This window comes from Corapipo altera, unplaced genomic scaffold (genome assembly GCF_003945725.1).
Source record: "Corapipo altera isolate COAL_440 unplaced genomic scaffold, ASM394572v1 50, whole genome shotgun sequence".
Taxonomy (NCBI): domain Eukaryota; kingdom Metazoa; phylum Chordata; class Aves; order Passeriformes; family Pipridae; genus Corapipo; species Corapipo altera.
Genome location: NW_020884889.1, coordinates 11,566,778 through 11,573,563, shown reverse-complemented (window position 1 = coordinate 11,573,563; position 6,786 = coordinate 11,566,778). Strand labels below are relative to the sequence as shown.

The following is a 6,786-nucleotide window of genomic DNA, read 5'->3' as shown; positions in this document are numbered from 1 at the left end:
ACCCCGATCACTTAGCCTAGGTTGGGAATTTTCAGTGAAACCTGGTATATTTGGAAAAAGAGGTGTGTGTGTAAGCAAAACAATAGGTGTCACCAGGTGTCACTATTACGTGGGCTCTTTTCTTTCTGTGTGAGCAAACGGCCAGTTTGGGGGAGATAATATTGTATTATTAGTTCATGCTTAAGCATTTGATATAGAGCAATCAATGTAGGTAGAAAAGGCTCCACAAGTGCAGGAGAACTTGCTCTCTTCTCTGGGCTGGTGTCATGCACATCGTTCATCACTGGGAACAGTGAGAGCCACTGGGCTGAGGTTCCTGCTAGGGGGAATTGCCCCAAGTACTGTTGTAGCATCTCTGTTCTGGAATTAATATGAATATGTATAAATAAAACAGGAGACATTGTAATGTCTCCTGGAAACACCTCACTGCATCTTCTTCACTGACAAATTGCCTGTAGAAGCCTGATCATCTGCTGCTATCTAGCAGAAGATAGATGTGATACTGAAACAAGGTGCACCACTCGTGTGTGTTTGCTTTACAGTGTTAGTGCATTATATATCAAACAGAGAAAAAAAGTGTAAATATTTGGAGAAGAAATGGTAGATGACTGTGGACTTGCTTTGACTATAAAACTGAAGACATGGACTTACCTGAACAAAGAACACATTTAAAGCTGCATTTGAAGCAGCAATGTACCTTTCTCAGAGGATACCATGTGACTTCCCCCAGTGTCTTGCAGTTTAGAAATCCTAATTGATGCGTGGGTAGTGCACTGAATGACTTTCAGACTTGACCCAGGCTATAGCTTTATGACAAATTCCACTCCCATTCACAAGCAGCTTGTAAAGAGCCCACTTCTCTCTTGCCCAGGGTGGGAAAGGCACAGGCAAGCACAGAGGAGAGTTGGGATGTCTGCTGAAGGAAACAATATTGCCCAGCAATCCCATGGGACAAGCAGTAGCCTACGTTGGTATTTGCATACCACCATGGAAGCAGCTGGCATAGCTGCAAATATTTGATCTGAAGTGAGGTCAGTTAGTTTTGAGGAAGCTTTACTTTCAGCCTGCCTGGTGGTCACAGGGTGATAAGGAAACTCTCCTCTCGGGGCCGCAGGGACTGAGCTCTGCAGAGAAAGCACTGAAATACGCCAGGGTGTAAGTATTGGTTGCTTCAGTTTAAGTAATCCACCATAGAATGCCATCTTCAGAAAAAGGAATTTCTAACAAATAAGATTTTTCTGTTTTCAAAGCTACCTTTCTCCAAAGATCACTGGAGGCAATAGAAATCTTTAAGCTGATTGAATGGACTCTGCATCATTCCTGTTTTGAAGATTTCTTGCTTCTTACCTAATAGTGTGTCTTGTGATGTGCTGCATTGCAGTTTGGTCTCCGGAAGAAGCAGTGTTGGAATTGATGAATCATTCTCCTTCTTGAGATATTGCCATATAGGTCTATAACTGTCATAAATAATATTGCAGGGATTGAACTTAAAAGTCACGATCTGTGGAAGAATCTAATCCTCTTTGAACATTCACAGCTGCCTCCTTACCAGTAACTTCACCTGATTCACTTCAAGGGGGAAACCTCTTTCAAGATATTTTTCTTGCTTTGCTTAAGAAACAGTATCCGTTTCTCTGCATGCTCTGACATTGCTTCTTCCCCTGAAAGCTAGTGCCCTTGGACATTTGAACCTCATTAAATTTAGAAAGCCCAGTGACTTGGGTTTGTTCCCATAGTGATGTTGCAAATCTCATATTTGCAAGGGAATTGCATGGGATTCTTTTTAAACAGATTCATTATCTCTTGCGGTTGCAGACACTGAGTATAATATCGCATTCTCTTTTATTTAGAAAATGTGAATCTGAGACCTTTTCATAAGATATGGAACTTTATAGCAATGTAAGGAAAAGGACACAATGCAGCAAAGTAACTACTCAGTACAATTAATAGTGGGGAAACTGCAGAAGGTAAAAAGAACAAGAATGGTTTGAGGCAAAAAACTTGACAGACATGATATATACCAGTGTAACTTGAGGATAAATTTTAGATATGTGGGAAAACATTCACAGTCCTCTCACCTGTCTCAGGATAAGACATGCGACTTGCTGTGCCAGAGTAACAGACCTTTAATGAGTAACAATTCCTTCTTGTGGCTCAGCAAGCACTGTCCTGATCAGGACTGCCACAGCCTGCAGGTGCTGACTATCACATCTCCATCTTAAGTACTTGCTCCTGAGCACTCAAAGGAGGACCAGTTTTATTAAGCCAGTTTGAGGCCATCAAAAAGATGATACTCCTGATAGCTCAGGACTAAAATAAGGTAGTGCATTACACACTGTGTAATAAAGATAGCTGGAAGCATTACAAAATGGCTGGAGAAATCTCCAACATTAATATTTGATTCAAGATCTTTTAGTTGTCTGTGGCATATTTTGATTGAGGAGGCTTGTGAGTATATTTATTTATTTTTAGATTTATGTAAATGTACACAGTCAACATCTCTTGAGGCACCAGTATGGCATCAGTAATATATACAGAGTAGCATAGGTCCATTTCCATCAGAGCAAAGGAGCAGCAATCCTGCTCATCCCAAAAAAACAAATGCTGCTAAATTCCCTGAGGGAACCCTTGACAAAGCAGGTAACAGTTTGCAGCACTCCCACTTTGCCGAGAGCAGAGTCAGCACAATACCTGGGAGGAATTTGTGTTTCAGGGTCACAGAAGCTGGTCTGACACAGCTGTGCCAGGTTCAGTGACCCAGCGGTGTTTGCTCAGTACCCCAGCCAGCCTGGCAGCACATCAGCTCTTCTGCTGCCCCTGCTCCACAGCACAGTCCAGCCTTTCCATCAGAAACCCTCAGCAGGAAAGCCAGGAGCCCCAGCAAAAGGAAAATGGCCTCAGGACGTAGTGCAGGGCCTGGCCCAGGCTCCCCCCTGGCAGTCAATGCGAGGGCACTGGGTGTGAGCTCTGCAGGGCCACCTCTGTGCCAGCCCCAGGGGAGAGCAGCCATAAGCTCCAGGCTGAGCAGAACTTGTTCACACAGAAAGGTGTGCCCCTGCAGCCTGGACTCCCTTCCTGGACTGCTTAGATATGCTGATGTAAATTTTGGATTGTGGTAGATATATGTTTGATTTTCTTTTTTAGTTCTAGATCTAATGTCCTAACTGCCAAGGAAATGACACATGATTATCCTTTAAAAACAAAATCTATCCTACCAAGCCCCAGTAATGCAGTTTTCTAAATAGGTTTTTCTGATGGGAGGTTTTTTGTACTGGAGAGTCTTATGAAACCTCTTTAGTTTGCAATGATTCAGGAAGCCAGCAAATGACTAGGTGGTGGCTGCTATCCCAAAGCAGTGCAGCTCAGGGAAGGGCTGCCCAGGTCCTGTGTTGAGGGATGGTGTCTGAGCACCCCTGGTCATCCTGCTGGGGAGGCTGGATCCTGCCTGCCCTGGCCCGGGTGGTTTCCCTTCTGAGGAATGGCCCGTGAGGCTGTCTGATCTACGGGCTTTCCCTGAAGAGCTCCACTCCCTGCAGCCACCCATGTGGCTCCCTGCTGCACTCCAGCAGGAACACTGCACTCCAGCAGGAACACTGCACTCCAACAGGAACACTGCACTCCGGCAGGAACACTGCACTCCAACAGGAACACTGCACTCCAGCAGGAACACTGCACTCCGGCAGGAACACTGCACTCCAACAGGAACACTGCACTCCGGCAGGAACGCTGCACTCCAACAGGAACACTGCACTCCAGCAGGAGCACTGCACTCCAACAGGAACACTCCACTCCAACAGGAACACTGCACTCCAACAGGAACACTGCACTCCGGCAGGAACACTGCACTCCAACAGGAACACTCCACTCCAACAGGAACACTGCACTCCAGCAGGAGCACTGCACTCCGGCAGGAACACTGCACTCCAGCAGGAGCACTGCACTCCAGCAGGAGCACTGCACTCCAGCAGGCAGTGCAGGAATGCACTGTGCTTGGTGTCAAGGAGGGGACACCCAGCACATATCAGGGGTTATGGTGAGCAGCTCCAGTCTGTTCCTGGGGACTCATTCAGGGCTGAAGCACAGCTCAAGAGAGGTTTGATTTAACCACTCTGCTCTTCTCCAAGCCTGAGCAGGTCAAACTCTCTAATGAGAGCTGGGCTTACAATATTTTTGAGCAAGGTATTTTTTGCAGGTGGAAATATGATTGTTACCAAGATTAAATTATAAAATGTAATCTATTTTTTAAAAAGAGAATGTTTTTTGACAAACATTTTTGAATTTTCTATTGCTTTGAAAGCATAAGAGAACACCTGTCCTTTTGAAAAATCTTTTCATTTTCTGTTTCCTTAAGAAAAGTGGAGTGACAGATATATATTTTTTTAAAAAAAAAAAAGTTAAAGAGGAAAGAAATTAGGCTCTCAACTTTTATGTCTTTTCCAACAACAATATTTCAATGCTCTTGAAATTATTTTACACTTTAAACATGTTTTTTAGTTATAAAATGCCATTTAAACAGGGAGTTTATGCCTCAGTTTTTCTCTCGAGTAAGGATGATTAGCAAAACAAAGTTTCTTATAGAAAAAAAACTAAAGATAAATTAGAATGTGGTCTCCACACTCACATGCCCTTATTTATTTTCCAGAATCATCTTCTCTATTTTACACCATGAGTTGAGTGAAGACGAGAGCTAAAATCTTCACCTGTCCCTATTTGCCCTCCTAAATTTTCCTATACTCAAACACAATAATTTCCTCACTTTTATCTCCATATCAGTAGAGAAATGTGAGGTCAGAGTGCGGGTTTCTTGCTCCCTCTCATTCAAGTGTTGTAAAGAAAAATAAACTGAAAATCTGATTTTCCAGAAATGTTTCAGGAGAGAAGTCCTGCCTGTCCCACCAGAACAGTAACTCTCCTCACCTTGAGATGTCTCCATTGCTCATTCCCATGGACAGTCCCACCCATGGAAGGTCTCCCTCTCTCTCCCTCTCTCCTTTCTCCTGGCTCCTCTAAATAAGCAGTAAACACAGTTTTAGACCTGTCACTCTTTTCCACTGGTTGGCAACTTCCACCTTTCTGAGGATTGCTTTTGTCTAATTGTTCTGGTAAGTAATTCAGCTGCAGCCTGTGAGACGACAGCGATTCCTCGTGGCTGACGGGCGGCTTTGTGCTCATGTCACAATGTCTTTGGAAAATTGTTAGCTCGCACTGTGGTAATTCAATTTTGATGAATACCCTGTAACTTAATTTACCCTGTGGCAAAACACAATTGTATAAACAAATTGGTTCTGTCCACACCCATCGTACCTTCACAGGGCATCATTTTAATATTAACCACTTTGAGCTATGATAGCTTGTGTTGTAGACCTTGAAGCAGGAATGTGTCTGTAAGTACAGAGCAGGGCAGATGGTTTTACTTGCACAGTACAGCTTTTACAGAGATCATTCACTGAATGTGAGAATAACAGACCAAAAATAAAAGGAATTGCCATAATGTGTCAGAAAAGGTGAGTTGTGACAGCAGCTGGGATACCCTGGCAGGGACTGCTGTGTGAGATCCTGTACACAGTCAAACACAGCAACAGCCTGTGTTCCAAGGACAGCATAGCACAAATACTATAGAAATAAATTTTAGTTCAGCAAATATGTTAAAAAATTTGTAAATTACTCTCCGTCATTAGCATAGAAGATATTGTGAAAAGTTCAAGGAAATGAAAAGCTCTTCTCTGTGACAGCAGGAACAGCCTCCAGCCTGTCGTGCAGCTCAGGCTGTGTCTGTGCCGTGTGTCCAGGGCCCCATAACATGTTCTACTAAGGAAGTATCTGGTCTTAAACTGCTGCTGGAACCTGAAATATGATTAGGAGCCCTAAAACCTGGATAACTGGCTTAATTATGTTTGGTGAAGGCCTACCTATGTTCATTGACTTTGGGGTTACATGGCTTTGAAGAACACCATTTTAGTTTTTGGATAACAGAATATTAAAGGCAAAATGAATAGAAATTTTCCTTATGATGTTTCCTTTAAATTACGGAAGTGTTGTATGAAAATATTACCAAAATTGTAATATTTGAGCCTAAGAAAGAAAGGAAAAGCAACATCAGGGACGTGTTAACAGCAAGGCAATTCTGGTCCCTTTATCCATGGTGGCTTTGTGCAGGCACAGCTTTACCGGGGAAAAAAAGGTGATGGAAGATGTTTTAAAAGAGATTAAAGAAACTGACCCCCTTTGCACTGCTACAGAAATGCAGTGTGAAGCTGACCAGAGTCACTTTTTAAAAAATTCTGATAACCCTATTGATCAGAGTGGGATTATATCAGGGGTCAGATCAGCCCAGTGTTATTTCCAGAATTGCCATTATCACCAACAGTTTCCATCCCATGCTCTCCAAATGTCCAGTTTGAACCCACAGGTGTTTCCAGGCACTCTTCAGGCAAACATGTGGCAGCAGCTCCTTGCATCTTTTCCTTTAATGGATCAAGATGGTCTTAAGAAGGTATTTAACATGTGCTTCCCATTTGCCCCTCTCTGATACACAGAGGAGTCCAGTAAGTCTGCAGATACTCCCCACAGCCCAGCTGCCTGGCACTGAAGGCTGGGTGCTATTTTAAAACCTCACTGGCATTAAAGCTGCATCTTCTGACACTTAAGTGTGTCTAGAAGTCCAGTTCTTCCTTCTCACCAAATCATCTGTGCACACCCAGCTGCACTGTATTCATGAGATGAGGAGGGGGCACACCACGGCAGGAGGGGCTGTGTTTCCAGGCAGGATGGGTTGTGTTCTCAGCA

General features: G+C 43.6%; 1 long non-coding RNA gene across 1 annotated transcript in view; it reads left to right on the top strand.

Moving 5' to 3' along the window:
- The first annotated feature begins 1,052 nt into the window (after positions 1-1,052).
- Positions 1,053-6,786, top strand: part of LOC113947743 — a 110,048-nt gene continuing 104,314 nt past the window's right edge. Inside the window, exon 1 of the long non-coding RNA XR_003527845.1 lies at positions 1,053-1,155. This is a non-coding gene — a long non-coding RNA (uncharacterized LOC113947743). The remainder of the gene's footprint in view (positions 1,156-6,786) is intronic.